We start from the raw sequence: 18,644 nt of genomic DNA on the forward strand, positions 1-18,644 counted from the left end.
GGGACATCCTCTGCAATGCTCAAAACGTCACTGCTGAGACAGTGCTCGTAACTCTGGCCATAAGCATGTGGGTCTGTTGATGGGATGGGAGAGCAGCATCTTCCCCCAAACAAAGTGGAGGAAGAGATGGGAGAAGAACAGAACTAATACTGGGGTGACTACAGAGCATCCATCTGAAGAAGGTTGTGTATTGGCGCAACCTCTGAACTGCCTACACACCTGGGTTCTCTGGGATGCTCTGAAGCAGCAGGAAGTCCAAGGAGAAGACAAGTGATGAAGATCCATGAGGACCATTGGGTCCAATAGCAGGGGAGAAAGGGAAGGACCACAGGATCACAGCAGACATAGGGCTAGCAGAGGCACAATGGCTGGCAGGAAGCAGCCTGAGGAAGTAGCAGGCTCTTGCTCAGACCCTTCAGGAGGGAGGAGGAGGAAGGGCACGCTTGGCACCCACCACCTTTCCTCTCCCCCTTCTCCCACTTGACATTTGAAGTGTGAATGCCTCCGTGTTTTGTGCTCACGGAGATCATTTCTCCTGGAAGGAGAAGGAGGTGCCGACAGCAGCAGCCGCAGGGACGCAGCTTTCCTCTAATGAACTAGAAAATAGTTTCCCTTTAATACTGATTATCCTGGAAGCCAGCTGAAGTGAATGTGATTTACATAAAGATGAACCCACTCAGCACTGTCTTCCTCAGCAGCACCGGGCAACTCGGCAGCAGTGCGGGCTGGGTCCCAGCCAGGGAGCTCTGCTCTGCTCTGCTTTGCTTTGCAGCATCCCATGAGCTGCTTTGGCAGCATCATCTACCACTGAAAGGACTCAGATCCTGCTGTGTCTGAATGGCTGTGCAAGAAACTGGGCTGGGAAGCTGATCTGGCTGGAAAATCAAAAAATGAAAGCTAAAAACCTATGACTCAGCTCCCTGCATGAGCAGCAGTGCCAGCGCTGGGGAGGCAGCCGAGTACGGTGCTCAGCAACAGCCTGACTTACACCGTATGCTAGTCTGCTTGCACAGTGCACAGCACTGCCCATGTGCATTCCTGAGCACTGTGATATCCCGCACCTGAAGGCATTTCTATGCACAGAATATGGAATTTTGCACCCTGTGAAGTGCTGGCCAGCAATCCTCCACAGTGCATGTGAGTGTTGGCTCACAGCCGGGGTGCAGATGGCTGCAGGCTTGCAGAACTTGGACCCATTACATACGAAGGAGAGGTCTGAGTGCATAGTTTCTACATGCTTACATCCGTGTTTGTTTGTACTGCTGTATGCATTGCACTTGTTTGCATCTCTGGCATATTTGTGGCTAATGTCTTACTAATCGTGCTACCGCATAGCATATGCCCCTGCACCAAGATTCTCTGTCTGCACCATATGTGACAAATTTGGGGGTGGTGAGGATATACACATGAGCCCTGCAAACACGGAGGCATGCAATCTGGCCTCCTGTAAGTGCAGCAGGTGCCCACGCTTGGCCGTGGGCATGCAGCATGCGTGAGGAGCAGCCACCAGCCCACAGCAGGTGCTGCTGCCAGGGAGCCAGAGAGCCCTTCTGCCATGTGCATGGCTCGGTCAGCAGTTCTGACTTCCCCTCAGATAGATTATGTTGTCGACTAATAACCACATAAAATATTCAGGAGCTTACTGCTCTGCCAGAGGCACTGCGGAGATGAGCGTGCCAGGAGATGGATGGGCTGTGGTCTTGGGAAGCTCATGCTGCGCCGGGAGCTGGGGAGCTGGGCTCTGCTCTTAGGAAGGAGATTTGTTCTCCAAGCGCTGCTCCAGAGGGAGAGCAATGAGCGGGGTGGTGTTGCTGGAGGAGGCTCAGCGGGTTTGACCCTGCTCCTTGGATCCCTAGGGATGCTGAATGCACACATAGCTTTAGCACAGGGCAGGGAGTGCCACCAGGAATGTGGGGTTCAGCTCATTTGGGGCTCCAGTGGGAGCTCCACAATGCTCTGTGATAGGTGCCAACACCACATCTTCCTGTGCCAGAGCCCTAGCTTGGGACCCCTTCTCCTCCTGGGGACTCCCAGGGAACATGCATGGCCTCTCATGACTTTTCTTCCTGCCCAGCACCTCAAAGGACTCGAGCCAGGGCTGAGATGCTCCAGAGGAGCTGGGAGCAAAGCCCCAGGCTGTGGCAGCAGTGTGTGGTGCTGGTGATATTGGAGGTAGCAGTGGCTCCAGACATGGAGGTGAGAGCCAAGTGCAGTGCTGAGAGCCATGCAGCAATGTTCTCTACAGCAGCTACTGCAAAGCAGCACTGACTGTGGGTCATCTTCAGTCACTACCTTCACTTCAGGCTGAGGGTTGGATGGAGGGAGGGCAGGGAGATTGAAATAGGTGCCCTGCCCATCTCCTTCCTGCAATGTAGAGTTATACAAATATCTACTTTCCTGCTTATATTGCTTGTCGTGGAAGGATTTGTTCTTTGTTCTATTCTTGGGCATAGCAGGAAAATACGTATTCGCCTTCATTTTGCAGAAATGGCACTGGGAGCGTGCAGGACGTGCAGTCCTCAGCACACCCAGCAGTGGGGACACGTGGCTAATGTTCTCATGGTATTTCACCCGCCCAGGAACATGCACATGTAATGTGCAGTGTGCACATGACCAAGTAATGCCCAAGTGTGCTAGCAGTTCCCATGTCTGGTGTTCAGTAGTGCCTACTGCCCAGACCCCCTTGGCCCAGATTTTCAGCACCTCCCACGCTCAGCTAACATCTGAGCTACTCCAACTGGGGCTGCGCAGCATCCCAGCCCTGGGTGGGGCACTGAATGAGTGGAAGGCTTGGGGTCGAGTGCCCTCTGTGCATACTGAAGCTGGTCTCATCCTCTTGTTTTTGCCAGAAGCTCCCACAGACCTTACCTATCTCACCATCCAGGTCTCTCATGCTAATCTCAGCCCTGCCAATGTGCTGGCATAACCTGTAGCAGATATAGCTAGGGAGTGAAGCTGAGTCAGATCAGCCTTTACCTCTGCAATGCTCCACACACGGCTTTGCATCTCTCTTCCATGAAGTGCTTCCCCGGGGGATGGGACAGTAGAACTCACCGTGGGTCCCATGGGCTGGGGCTGCCCCAGGACCTGTTTGCCCATCCTCAGTTCTGAGCCGGGATGTGGGCCACTGGGAGTCAGTAAAACGTATCACCCAGCCGTGGCACTGCAGGGGGATTTTGTTTTGCAAAAGGATTTATTCATAAAGTCACAGCAGCAGCAAGCCAATCCTTGTCCTCCGGGCCCTGCAACGTGTGTATAAAGTAAATTAGAACAAGGTCTGCATGTGAAGGCTATAAACTAACATCAGGCTGGTTGGGAATGGGAGGGAGAGAAGGAGCCAGAGAGCAAGAGAAAAAGGCAGAGGAAAAGGGAGGGGAGAACCCTTTCATAATTCACAGTTCCTGAAATAAAAATAAGGCTGGAATCATGTTTTGGGTGGAAGGGAAAGTGCGTAGGAAGTGTGTACTTGCCAATCTGCCAAAAAAAGTTGCTTTTTATTTTCTTAGGAAGGCAATTATGTATTTTTGTCATTCACTTCCTACTTTGAAGCAGTGGAACCTGCTTTGCTCAAACTTTCCGGAACAATTTGCCCTCAGGCTACTGCCAGAACTGTAAGACTTACACCCCAAAGATGAAAGCGCAAGAGTGCCAGAGCCCTGCTCCACATCTGCAAAGCAGCAGCACCTGCGAGCCTGGAAGCGGCCACGTCTGCATCCCTGTCGCACAGCACTGGGAGCAACCTGCTCCTCTCCCTGCCCCAGTCGTGCTCTGCAAAGGAAGAAGGGCGCTGAGCTTCACTTTGTCTTGACTGAGGTCAGAAGCTCATCAGAGGGAGGCAGTGATGCTATGAAGGGCCCTGCTGCCCTGCTGGGTTGGGCAGCATCTCTGCAGGACTTGTTTGGGATGTCCTGTTGGCCTCCACTGCCTCCAACCCCACTGTGTCAGTGGCCCTTTAGATGTCTTCCATTTGAAAGAAGACATTTCTTCTGGCAGCTGTGAATGGGAAAACTGTTCAGGCAGCAGGTTGCCCACACCTAAGGATGCAATTTCACAGCTGGTCTCCAATGGAGAATGAAATGTATTATCAGAGATGTTAGCTTTTATCTCAATCAGTGAGTTTTCATTTGCTATAGACAATGCAAGACAGATAAGGCAGCACACAGAAGCATTTTGGTCTTGCATGGTGTGTGTGACCAGGCAGCAGCATCCTCAGGGCCTCTGGCTATGCATGCTTCTCACCATGCTGAGAGCAATCCCTGCTGCCACTCCCTGTCTGCAATTCCAAATGCCACCAATATATTACTAATAACAAGGATATGTACCTTGGAAAACAAGCCAGCGCCTGTGGGCGGGATGGGATCTATTTTCTAACTCAATGTAAACACCACAGTAACTTTGATATTCATGATATTCATATCCACAAGGCAGTAGCTGGGCATTAAGGTCACCAGATAGCAGCATTACAAGCAGCACATTACAAAGATGCATGGGCTGGAAACCCCCACATGCAGATAAGAGTGACCCAGCTACGCCCATAAGCATTCCTGCTTGGTGTGATAACTCTATCTCCCTCTTCCTTGTCCCACAAACAGCCTTAACATTGTCTGGCATACAACGAGTATGGATGGGGCTGGATGCGTGGAAGGGCAACTGGGTGCTGTGAGTTGTGGGTTGGGTGGCTGCCATTGGGGCCAGGGATGGTTCACAAGTGCTGGTGGTTGGCAGGTGTGGAGGAAATACAACCACTGTGCACAAGGGCTTTACAGTTGTATCATGAGAGGATCTCTCTGCTTTGCATCTGCGTGTTGGGAAGACAAACTGGCAAAGACAGACGTTGGTAATTAAGAAGTGCAGCAATTAGAGCCGACTAAAAAATTGTTGTGCATTGGAGAACATACACAGTGCAAAGCAGTCCTTTATTTCACAGCCTGTATTCTCTTTTTTTTTTCTCCAAGACCTTTCTTAGAAAAAATCAAGTTTCTGGAAGGTGCAAAACCATTGACTTGAACAGTGGGACCATGAGTAGCACGATGAGGAAAAGGCCTTGTGAACGAACTTAGTGTTTGCAGTAATTAAGTAACTGTCTAAATTCCTAAATCCTGATTTTGAAATCGTTTGGTTGACTTGACACATGGAAGTCCCAGAGCTTTTAATTCAAGTATAAAGCTTGATTGGCAAATTAATAAAAGGCTATGAATGAAATTAATGAAAGATTAAAGACCAACAGCTCATGCTGATATAAAAATTACTCTTCCAAAATAGGTTATGCAATAATTAGAATAAGTTACCGCCATGTTAATATTAATTCTGATATAATGTTTAGTCATTGATTAGATTTACCGATTCACAACGGAGATCTAAAATCTTATATACATTTGTTGAATCTTTGCAGACACTCTTAATCATCTTTATTTTTCATTCCGTAATTTCTAAAATTGCTGTAAAGTGAATTTTCATTAATAAATTGTATAGCTGAGCACTCGAGTTTGCAGTTTCACTAAGCAGAATGAGGTCTAAAGAGCCATTAGGACCATGGAATGGGTAATTGATTAACTGAAATGACTTGGTCAATGCGCTCCGAATCCTCTAACTAGGACGCTGTTTCGATGTCAGCCTCCTCATCTCATATCAGCTGGGAAAACTGATCAAAGGGACAACTGGAGAGAGTTTTAGCCCGGGTTTTGTTAATGGAACGCAAAGTCGAGGCATCTGAGGAAATTTGTATTTAGGCTTTGTGGATTTGTCTCCAGCATGTGTGCACGGGTGGGTTCATAGCCTGTGTCAAAAAAGGAAGGAAGGAACTTATTACTGCCCAAGATTTCTTGTGTCACTGTAATTAGGTCTGGTGAGGTGCCAGCCTCATATTCAGAGGCTACAGTAAAAATGAGAAGCGTTCCTAAGCGTTTACTGGGTAGGATGAGGACCCGATGCCAAATTCATGCTTGCTTCTGCTTTCTCCAGCCTTACAGGGGATGTTATTTCATCCAGTAAACTAAAATGTTGATCAGCAATGTTTCTCAACTGAGAATATCCCCGTATTTTAAAATGAAGTTTATTTAGTAATTATGTTCATCTTTATCATTACCTGCTGTCTGCTTTGCAATCCTTTTGTCAATATACTCTGTTTTTTTTATGGACTGTGCAACTTGTTGCAATGCTTCTCTCTGTCTTGTTTTTGGCAGCTGATAACTGAATTCTTTTGTCTCTGATCACTTATTCTTGCTTTATAGTGTAATAAAAAAACAAAAACACAACAATAAAATTGTGTAAACGGAGTGCATGCAGCTGCATATATGTTTTTTCTCGCTGGATGAATGCATGCTCACATTCTTGCATCCTCAACCTGTGATGCCAATGCCGGTGCTGCACAGAACCCTACATCTGCTGCAGTGGAGAAGAAAACCATGAGCTCTGTGCACGTTTTGGAATGTCAGCTCCTTGTTGGCTGATCATGACTGTCTATGTTTACTTCAACTGGCTGAGTTCTTCAAAGGTCCATCCACAAGGAAAGACAAAGCAAGCTGACCCCATCTCACTTCTCCTCAACACTTTACTGTGGGATGCGTGATGAGCAACACACTCTGGACCCATTTAAGTACTCCCCGTGGGTGTTGCCCAGCTGCTCCCCATCTTCATAGTGATACTAAAGCATCTGGCAACAAACCTCAAGACATGGCCAAGCTCTCAACCCAAGAACATGGAGTTTTCCATTTGGGGGTCGGACAGAGATTGGTGCTGAAGGAGGACTGGATGTCCTCCTGTGTGCTGAATCTGCTCAGGCAAGCCCTGGCCCTGAGCTTTCCCTCTCCTGTATCAGGACTGTGGGTAAGAGCCGAAACCTGTTGTGCAGTACGGCACAATCACCTCCCTGAAGCATACTGCTGCAAATCACATTTCAGTAGGAGATGATTTTCACCTTCCTTGTAACTAATGAAAAACCCTTTAATTCAACATGTTGATGTTATAGCTCAGGCTGAAGATCTCTTCCCTGGAATACAAATGGAAATAGGGCCCATGCTTTTGCAGATAAAGATAGTTTAATGCTGCCTTGGCAGTACATACGCCTAAATCCCAGCCTGCGAAGATGGATTGCAGAATTGTGTCTCCCAGGGGCTTTTGCAGACTCCAGGAGATGTTTTATGCCAGCAGATGGTCCTGGATGGGACAAAGGACCTCATGTGCACACCAGGGGAAGGGGTGGGAGCACATAGTTCTGAAGAAAGTCCCACAGACACCTCATTACTTCTGTGCTGAGGCAATAACCAGTGATATGGGATGAGCTGGTGACATCAAGGAAGTTGGGCTGTGGCTGGACATCCTTGGTTGGTTGTGATTGTCTCCAGTTCCTTCTCTTCTCCAAACACCACATGGTGTGGAAGGGAGTGACGGCCTTTCCTCCACCTCTCCAAGAACCCACACAACCCCATCATAGTCTGTAGCTCAGGCCCTGATCTCCTACCCATGTCCTATTTCCCCTCTCCCATTGGCTCCAGTTGGAACCTGAAGCTTCCAGATGCAAACCTGACAGCAGTCCCTCTCTGGAGGACCTCAGTTTACCTACTTCTCATCCAGACTCACAGACTCCCTGCATGTCTCCCAATGTCCTTCCATCATCCCAGAGATGAAGGCTTGCATGCACATGGTCAGCATTGCTGTAGGGCTGGAAAAGCTGGCTGTTCTCCTGAAGTCTCATTCTGATGGATGCAGAAACACTGAAGGTGGGAGGTAAGTGCTTGGAATAGCACTCATCGTAGAGCTTTGCAGCAGGCAGTGTATTCATATTCTGCTATCTGAGTGCAGACAATAACTTGGATTTGTCTGAATCTTCTTATCTACAGGTGAGGTGCGTGGTTAGCTGGCAAGGGCGTATTTTCTCCTTACTTTGTGTGAACAACTCTTGCAGTTACAAAGAAGTGAAGAAACCGTGTGTTTTTTGGAAAGGTGCTTGGGAGCAGTCAATGTGAATCACTGCCAAGCGTAAAGATGTTTTAAATGGCTCTAGATATCTGCCAGATTAGTAAGATGAATCACAATTGTCGTGACCTCTACATGTGTCTGGCAAGTTGTTCTCTTGTTACCTAGTGAACAATCTGTTTTTCATGAACCTAAAATAACAATGTTTAGGAATACACTTTTCTTCTTCTTTTCAAGCTCTGTGTGAGTCACTAGTGCTGAGGGAAAGGAAGGAGGAATCCTCTAAAGAGCAGGGACTTCTGCACAGAAGGGGTCCAGCCTCTGTCTCAAGCCCAGCATCCTAATGGCATCCCCTTGCTCACTGAGGGAGCACCCAGTTTTGTGCCCCTCTCCAACCCCAGATCAGTGCCTGCTCTTCCTCCCATCATCTTATTTGCCTCCCTAAGAAGCGCCTGGCTTGGATCCCATGGTAAACTCGCTGGCTGCTGCCAGTCCTCTGCCAAAGCTTTCCTCTCAAATACGAAACAAGAGCAGGTTGCAGGCTTGACATTTCTCAGAGACTAAGCCAAAGTGAGATGGAAATTATATTTTTACCTTTTCCTCTGCGCCCTTTTCTTGTGTCTATTTGCTTCTCTCTTCATTTGCCTCACCAAATAAATAAATAAATAAATAAAAACCAAGCATCAACAATTCAATAACTGCCCTTCCAGTACATCTTCGCCAAAGCTGCTCTGAGCAACAGGGCCGTAGGTTCAAAGTCTCTCCCTTAAAGAGTATTTAAACTAAAAGGAGTGAGTGCAATGATACTTCGGTGCTGAAAGCTGTGTTTTCCTCCCTTCCTTCCCGAGGAATTTACTGACAGTTCAGCTCTTGCACGGCTGTTTGTTTGCAGTGGATGTGTGCCAGCTCTAACTTAGATACAGTTAAATATTTCATGTAAAAGCAGGGCTGCTTTCCTCCTGTGCCTGCGGGCAGGGTGGCTGGTGCAGGGGACCCTGTGCCATGCAAGCCCCTGCGCAGTGGGCAGGGAGGGCTCACATTTCTGGGAAAGCTTCCCTCTTTGTAGGTTTTCATTTCTATTTTTTAACTTCTTCCATGCGAGAACCAAAAACAATCCAACGCAGACAGAAAGCTGAATTGCTGCCTCTCGAGAAGTATTTGATGGCAGCAGGCGTACGTTATAAGGGGGGAGCAGAACGGGGCAAAGCAACAGTGTGAGAACCAAAACTGCACCCTGTGCTCATGGCTCTGCACCAAAATCGATGGCTGGCTCTTGAGTGGTGCTCATCCCCCAGCCCAGCAGCTCCAGGGGATCACAGGCTCTGCCTGGTCCCATCAAACTCACACGTTCCATGTGTGGTATTGGATCACTGAGTGCCCTACTCACAATGAGCTGCACTGAGGATCAGAAATGCCCCTTATTAATGCTGAAATTTATGCTGCCTATAAAGTACATTCGCATGACATATTTAGTAACCCTATTAATACTCCGCGACAGACATTTTAGTGTAACTAATTCTAGCTTGTATGCTCCCTTTATAGTGATATAAATGGCTTTATGTTGTGCTATTGATCTCTGCAGCCGCAGGATTTCGCAGTACATCCCTCCCTTCATCACAAACTCCCCAGGAAGGTCCCCAGGCTTTGAATCCCCATGGAAGTCATTTTCCCCTGGGGTGCACAGTGGGGAAATGGGGTGTCTGGTGGAAGGAGCCTCACTCTGCCCCAGGAGGAGCTCTGGGCTGAAGGTTTGGCAGCATGGATGGGATGGATGGCTCCAGCCCCAGGGTCCACTCTTCTGAGCCCCCTGCTCTTGCCCAGCAAATTTGGGGATGTCATTTTGTCCAGAATCTGCCACCCAGGGTCTCTCCACACTTCTGCAGCGAAGGAGGGTCGTGACGCTCCCTTTCAGCAGATTGGCGAGGTTGCCACGGAAACAGATACTGTTGATTTTTAACTGATCTTCAAACACTGCTAGTGGCATCGGTGCTGTCATCCACCCTGCAGACATTCCCCAGAATCAGCAGATGTGGGGAAGTTTTTCCCCCCACTCACCCTATAACCTCCCACTACCCAACACTCTATGAAGGCTACCTCAGCTCTGAGCTGAAGGTTCTTGCATTTTTGCAGACTTCCAAGTTATCCTTGGGATGTTCACAGAATACCCTGGTGGGACATCACATGGCCTGTACTTTTTGCCATCAAACAGATCCAGCTCTCCTCCCTCCACATCCCAACCCAGTGCAGGGTGCCTGGCAGGAGGGACAGCAGAGGAGACCCAATGTCTATGAGCACCTTTTTGGAAGAGGGACTGTCTGCAGGGTCTGGAGACAGGAGAACAGACATGGAGCTCACGGAGAGGGACAAGGGATGGCAGACATGATGCACTGGCTTCATGCCAGTGCTGGAAGGAAGGGAGGGCAGGTGAGATGCTGGCAGGAGTTGGGTATGGTGCCATGTGGGCAGGGGACACACATTGCAGCAGGGCGTCTTCAGACAGAGCAGTTACACTCTGCCTCCGCGCTTCCCTATATCCACCAGCTGCATTTTCATTATTCATCCCCCTTCAGGGGAACTCTCTCATAATAATAAAAATGTCAGAAGGAATACACAAATACATACATACACTAAACGAGAAGTTGCCACAGTGCAAAGAGAGACGCGGTGATTTATGGCTCCTGGGATGCCACCTGGGTTCCTTCATGGGGTAGCAGCGGCACTCTGCCCCAGCCACAGGACACTGTGTGTGGGGAGGTCAGGGAGGTGCCTCATGGCCTTGGGACATGATCTCAGGTACCTGGTATGTGGGCATCACAGCTCCCTGCCTGCATTATCCAGAGCTGCTTCTTGGCTGCAGGCTCCCCTGCACACTTTCTGCTTGGTCTCAACCCAAGCTTGGGTCAAGTGTTATACTTTATCCAAGATGAACAACTCTGCTCTGCAGCCCCACCAATGACATGTGGGCACGTTCCCAGTGGGCTGTGCACACCAACCACCCTGCTCTAGAGAAGAAAATTGCTCTGACTGCTCCTAGAGGTAGTGGCATGCACCTGCATCTCTTCTGGAAGTGCTGAGTACAGCCTGTGTATGCATCAGTGTGTCATGGCTGGGCACACGCACAAGCAAGATCCAGTGGAAGGATGCGACAGCTCCTCAGATGGATTTGCTGGGAGATGTCCCCAGTGAATGATAATCTCCTCACTCAGAACCAGGCACATACAGAGTTAAAGCTGAGTGCACATGTTTATGTTAAAACAGTTGATTTATCAGAACTGTCACCCACTAATCGCTGGGGGAATTGGAGCACTCACACTTCCCACAGAGCTGCAGCACTAATGCCATGCTCCTAATGCAGATTTGCAATGCAGCACCATGCCAAGAACAGGCTGCAATGTTCAGGGCAGGCGGGAGCCACAGGGAAGAAACACGTGGCTACACAGCTGGCCAGATGCAGCAGCTCATCCTAGGGAAGAGAGCAGTTCCCATAGAGAATGGAAGAGAGAAATAAGGAGATCTCACAGGGCATGGGTTTCCTCTGAAAAGACAGTTGCTATTGTGAACTTGTTTTGGAGATGGATGCTGGAGTTCCAGGGTTGGGTTTCCATGTGGCTTCAGGTGCCCTTCTGAAAATCTGGTCCTCAGTAGGCAGAGATTGCCCTTTCTCTGCTCTGACAGGGATGAAGATATCTGGGTACTTGGGAGGATGGCACATGGTCCCTCGTCCTACATTCAGTGCAGGAAGAAGAGCACTCCCTCCAATGTGGCACATCCACATGGGCTGGTCCCATGGGGAAAGCCACTGCCTGGGTGAGAAGAACCCATAGAAACAGGTATAATCATGTAATAGAATCACTGAATGGCTTGGGCTGGGAGGGACTCCAAAGATTACCCAGTTTCAACCCTTTGCTGTGGGTAGGGTTGCCAATCACTAAATCAAGCACCAGATCAGGTTGCCCAGGGCCCATTCAACCTGGCCTTGAACACCTCCAGGACTGGGGCATCCACGGTTTCTCTGAGCCAGTTAAATCAATAAAGGCTGCTTTCCACCTGGGTCGAGCAGTAGAGGGTGAGGCTTTACTTTAATTTAGTTCTAAACGTCACCTGCTTCTCAAAACAACTACTTCATAATCTGAGATTTCTGGGAGATCTTCAGTTATACTGTGACCAAAGCTACTGCCAAGAAGGACATTTGGTATTTGCTTCACCAAGTTAACACTTACTTCTTTAGCAATATTTCACTTAAAAAGCATAAAGCTTTGTTCTATCACTGTCTTCAAGTTCAGTTTCAACATCCCTTTGCTGAAATATTCCCTTGTACCAGAGACACCAGATTTCTATATGATTTCAGAAAGATTGTCACCGGTATTTTGGGACTGAGTGGCCTTTCTGTTTCTGCAGTGCCCTTTCAGTCATCTCCTCCCAACACCTCACTAACTCCTGTGACAGCAGACAGCACCAGGCTGAGCTAGAAGGCTCCGTCTCCCAAGGAACGGGTGAAATTCCACATAAATGATGAGAAACAGTTTCTGAAATGGCCTTTCCAGGCAAACCATATGGGCTGGCACTTTCTGCTGAGAAAGTGCATTTGCTTGGTCTGAGCAGTCTTTGCCAGCCGTTGGCAGCTCATTTCTGTAGATGCCATGAAGAGGCTTCTTGGTAACTGCATCAGTCCCTCATTCCCAAATCAATGCTTGTGTTGAGACCTGGCCAAAGAATATCTCCTGATTTTTCAGCTATGATGCCCTGAAGGGAGGTTGTGGTGAGGTGGGAGTTGGCCTCTTCTCCCAGGTAACAGCAATAGATGAAAGGAAATGGCTTCAAGTTGTACCAAGGAAGATTCAGGTTGGGTGTTGGGAAACATTTCTTTCCAGAAAGAACGATGAGGCATCAGCATGGGCTGCCACCATCCCTGGAGGTGTTCAAAAGATGTGGAGATGTGGCACTTGGGGTTATGGTTAGTGGGCATGGGCCAACTGTTGGACCAGAGGATCTTAGTTGTCTTTTTCAACCCCAATGATTTTATAATTCTCTAAACACATTTTCGTATACATCCGCTAGCATAATCCCTCTGGTTCACCTCCCTGGTTCCAGTAGGCTGCATTTTGGGTGCTCACTCACCTGCTCAGCCTCCAGGTACAGCTTTACACAAGAAGCAGGTTGCATGGGGACTTCAAGATATGGCTGGCAGGTCTCACTGGAAGGTCTCCAGTCCAAAAGCTGATCCTGGCTGCTTTTTTTTTCTCCTGGCATGCCGCTACTTTCAGCAGCGTCAAAGCATAAATACCTCTGAAAACAGCAGAAGGACAAAATCTGGAATTTGATGGACTGCATAAAATAATTCAGTCGTAAAGTGACAGTGCAGAGCCATACAACCATGGAACGTACTTCATGGGGTCTTGCCTAGATGAGAAGGGGATTAATGGCAAGGAAAGATTTTCTTTGTCTTAGCGATTTCTGGACAAGTTCAGTCAATTACAGTAAGCCCGGATAATTGCTGTGTGCAGCTCTTCCACCAGCTCTCATTAACAGCAGTCATTTTAGCCACATCCAAAAATAAACAGGGTGAGGATGACCAGCTCCACTTCTGATGCTCTGTAGCAGCAGCACGTGTCTGTAGACATCTGCAGGCAGGTGGAGGGCTGAGCATGGCTGTTCACTCCAGGTGTACATAGCACCCTCCCAGCACCATCCACCACTCAGTAATGAGCCATGTGAACACTGCAGGGAAGTCTGCAGTAAGCTCTCCTCTCCCAAAAGGAACGTGCACTTCTGCTGCGGGCAACCACGTAACTTGCAATAAACCTTCTGACATGCATCTTTGCCCAAAATTTCCTCCTTGCAGGTTTTTAGGTACAGAAAGGCGAGTATAAATGATTAACAGAAGTTTTAGTAAATCCTGATGGGGTCTTTTAGGTTGATAGATCACTAGCGGTTGTTTATTACCATGTCTTGTAACTCACTATGACATGCTTTATTGCTACGCTCACAGTGACACATAAAATGTCTGCAACAAGCTCCCACCATGGGCTTAGTCTTTGGGGATTGACTCGAAGGTGAAACCCAAAGTTTCAGCCCAGATTTTTGGAAATGGAAGGAATTCTGCCTTCCTGCCCATCGTCCTCATGGGACGTTGACCCTCAGTGCAGCCCCTCTGGCATTGCTCTTTTCTTGGATCAGGGCAAGCAAAGCAACAAGGAAGATATCCCCACCCTCGGTGAGCTCTTGGAGGCAGTCCTACCACTCTGTGCTGTGCTCAGACCCCCACCACCCCCAGACACAGGCAGAGAGCACACACCTGGTGCTGAGCATCCTGCTGGGTTTTAGGCAGCCGTTCCCTTTTTAGCATGGCTAATGTCAGCATTAGGCAAAAATAGCAGCAGTGCCACTCCGGCTCCCAGCCCGACGTCTGGAGGATGCGACGAGTGTTGTGCTCAGACCGTATCTTGCACAATAAAGGGAATTGTACAGCAGGAGTAAGGCATGAATTTAACTTCTCTTTTTTATACCATGGCTCCAGCAAGCAACTGCAGCTAAAAAGCAACCGAAGCAATTAATTACCAGGATGTCTGTCTCCTGGTGTAGGACCAGAACGGGAGGAAAACAAGGCAGGGAGCACTGCATTCCTCCCAGATAGGAAAAAATGGACTGATGTGTTCTTCTGCTGACACACTCCAGAATCAGGGAGTCTTTGTTCATATGGGCTGAAGAGACAGCCATGCTTATCTAGACAAGAAAAGGAAGGAAGTTATACAAAGGCTCTGCAGGATGTCCATCTCCCCAGGACCCCAAGCTCTCTGGGTACCAGTGGCAGTGCTTACTGGGGACTCGGGCTATGTGCCAGCAGCATCCCTGCCCCACCGGGCTCTGCATGTCTCTGCTCTGGGTCACAGCAATCACACCTCCCTGGGCAAGGTTATGGTCATATCCATCCCTGGGCAGTGCTGCTGGCCGGGAAGGGATGTGGAAATGAGCACTGCAACCTGTAAAACACAGAGCCAAAGGCTCCTGCTGCTACGGGGAAGGTGCTGGTTTCTCATTTCGCAAATCTGTTTCATAATCTTTGCAGGGTTTTTTTTTTCTTTCTTCTGTTAAAGCATACAGCAAGTGCACAGTAGTATTAATTTTGTGCATTTTTATGGCTATAAACATGATTTCTAGTGAGCTGGCACAATGAGCCATTCATTTCCTTAAGCAGCAGCAGCAGCAGCACACCTCTCACAGGCAGGCTGCTAATGTGGCAGGAGTTAAAGCAGGCAATTTGCTTGAGAAAAAGAAATATATAAATAAGTAGAAAGTGAAAGCAGCTGAAAACTCCCAGTATCCTGTTTTGTAAATGAAGCACTATTAGGTGGTGGAAGTCAATGCTACGAGGAGAGTTTGGACGTGCAAGGAGCTCAGCCTGGTGCCTGGAAGGCTGCTGGGCTGGCAGAGGATGGGAGTTAAAAACAAAATATGATAAAATTAAGAAAAATTAAGGAATGATTAAAATCACATGATGCTGACCACAGTAACTCCAGCTGCCAGATGCCCACCAGCTGTTCCTCAATGGCTTCTTGGGCCAGCCACTCTCTCCAGATGGATGCAAACTGCAGAAGTTAGATAATGAGAGCATCTACCAATGGCACACCTTGAGAACCATTTTCCCCAAGTTTATTCACTGCATCAACTTCAAAACAGAAATTCTTGCCTCATTCTTTAATAATAGCAGTATTGTATGCATTTGACTATTTCTGCCCTGTATGAGCCAATATAAACTCTATCTCATTTATCAATTAGCATTTATAAAGTCCTTATCACCATGGAATCAAAACACTGTAAATGGATTAAAAAATAACCAGGCTGCCTGGGGGAGTCTGTAACTTCATCTACTCTGAATGTTGTGAAGCAGTGTGATCTCATCGGGGTGACAGGGACACACACGATTTTTAGACACTTCACAAAATTTGAGAAAGGAGTCATTGAAAATAATTAGAGTAATTATTCCAGAATTAAGTGGCTCTTTATTCTGGACCTGAACATTCATTGCAGGGAGCTATTCTGGAAGAGCTATTCTGGAATACTTCATTCTACTTACTAGCTTACGCTAAATTATTTTAACAGCCTCACCTACACATCAGTTCACAGTTGTGGGGCCATTCATATCAATGCAAAGTGACTGCAAGGCAATGCCAACGCAGGGCGCTGATGTTTCCAGTCACTTTGAAGTGGAGTAACTGATTGCAGCAAAACAAAGGTAATGGTCCTGCTGTCATCAGAAGAGCAGAAGACGTCCCCAGGTGCTTAGTGACTTCACATTAAGGAAAGCCATTTTCTCCAAAGCTGACCAACCATGAGATGCATCGCTGTTTCAGTGGCGTGAAGATGAAACAAACGGCAGAATGCCTCACTGCCAAGATTCACAGAGGAACTGGTAAGCTTTGCCTTAGCCCAAACGTTCAGATTTTAGGGTTGCAGCTCAATATTTGAAAAGCAGAACTGTTCTGTTGGTTTTCTCATCTTCTGCCCAACACTTCTCAATGCTGTGGAGCTCCTGGAACACCAACCCCATCAGTTCAGCAGGGTCTCACTGCCTCACCCCCCTCTCATACGTAATTTTCACTACTGCTCATGATCAAGCAGAGACCAAGTACTGTTCAGCTGAACCCTGGTGCTGGAGAACGATAGAGGAATCAAGGAAGAGACCACTAAGACCATCCAGTCCAGCCATCAAACCATCCCCACCATCCCACTGTGCAACGTCTCCACGTTTCTGGAACACCTCCAGGGATGGTGATTCCACCACCTACCTGGGCAGCCTGTGCCATGCATCACCATTCTTTCTGAGAAAAAAAACCTTTCCTAATATCCAACCATGGACACTGGGACACTTGTTCTTTGCGCTAACAAAGTTTCACACAATGTCACCTCAAACTGTCAAGAGAAAAAAAAGCACAATGAGAATATACACAGCATGCATTATTATTCTAGGGATGTGCTAAAATAAGAATATTCATGAGAAATCATTTGTTTATCCAAGTAGCCTTGAGCATTCATCAGTGAAGAAACCAACTTGTAGTAGCCATGAGTCAATATTTGTCCAGTATTAGTAGAGCAGAAGCGGTCATTTTGGGCATCAAAAAAGTCATCATGCTTTGAATTCAGAGAAATCTGTGTGGTTCCCTGCTGTGGTGGAAAACAAAACAAAAAGCCCCAATCTTTGTAAATACTGAATGTCACACCAAGGACAGAGAGCCCAGGAGCTAAGAGGCTATTCTCGTGTTTACACACTGAGCATTTTCATGCTAAATTGGCTTTGGGATGCAGGTGCCAGATGAAAATCACCAAGGCCACATGATGCTAATTGCTTATACAGAGCAGAAGCACACTGCTGGTTGAAACTAAGGCTGAAGAGGTGGATGGGTTCGGTCCATGCCGGGCCAGGCACTCTGCCCACACCCACGTGCTCATTGAGCTCCCGGTTATCTCATCAACTTGCTCTCACCCACTGACCACACCATGCCTGATATCTCCATCCTCCATCTACAGGAACTGGGCATCCTATGGGCTTTTTCAGGTGTTCGGGTTTTTTTTGTCTTTTTTCTTCATAGATCTTTATGCTCAATCTTGCATCAGATCTCTGTACACAACCACTTTACATCAGCTGCTCACCCTGGGAACAGCACTCTGTCACCAAAGCCCATCACACAGTACCAACAGCAGCAGCCAGTCTTCCTCAGAGCAGTTTTTCTTGTCTAAAAAGCATTGGCAGCTCTGCACAAAGCCACACAGCTGAGAAGATGGGCACACATCACCACCCAGAGAGCTATTTTGCCGTGGCAAGGGCAGGGAGAGGAGCACAGAGTGATGAGCAGGTCTTATGCAAACAGCTGTAAAGGGGCTGCACCGCAGCTGCCGTGTGCCAGAGCCAGGTGGTGAGAGCACAGGAGGGCACTGGGAAATAGCTGTGAGTGCTGCAAAACCCCGTGCCCTGCTGGGAAGCCTCTCCAGCTGCCAGCACTGCTGCTCTGCCCACTCCATCTCCCCCCCTTCCCTCCACGCACCCAGCCCATGCTGTCACCCACACACAATTGAGGGGCACTGCGGGACCCCAGCACCCTGCACCCCTTCTACTGCCTCAGATCTGCATCTCACGTTGTCTGGGTTTGCATTTCACACCCAAGCTGGGCTCTGTCCTCCACAAAGCTTTGCATTAGAAATCTTCACAAGGAAAGGTGCTGCAGGTCATCGTGCAGAGCAGGAAATGCAGAGAGCCTTTATTGCTTCTCCCCATTACTGCACAATGACAATTTGTTTCGAGGTGGAAGATAAAACAAAGCGTTGCTAACTGTTTCAAGTTATCCTTTAGAAATAAATGTAATACAAACTCTGCTTGAAGCTCAGGTCATCCAGTTTCTCTTTGAGGTACCTTAAACCCTTCCCACTTCACCTCCTAGCAGAGAATAAGGCATGAGAGCAAGGAGCAGCTCTGTCTGCAAGGGAAGCAGCCCTCAGGCTTCACACCATGCAGCACCTATCCTTGGGTGCACAACATAATACCCATGGGTGCTCAGTGAGTGCAAAAGAGCCAGAGCTGCATCTGCAGTGAAGGCAGAGCAGTGACATGGGGTGCACGGAGCATCACATTGACTGGGCATGGGGAGCACAGAGAGCCCCAGTACCTGCTGAATCCAGTCACTGTCAGTTCCCAATGGGCATCAACAGGCTGCTATGCCAGGCTGGAAAAATCAAAA

This window comes from Meleagris gallopavo, chromosome 15 (genome assembly GCF_000146605.3).
Source record: "Meleagris gallopavo isolate NT-WF06-2002-E0010 breed Aviagen turkey brand Nicholas breeding stock chromosome 15, Turkey_5.1, whole genome shotgun sequence".
NCBI classification, from domain to species: Eukaryota; Metazoa; Chordata; class Aves; order Galliformes; family Phasianidae; genus Meleagris; species Meleagris gallopavo.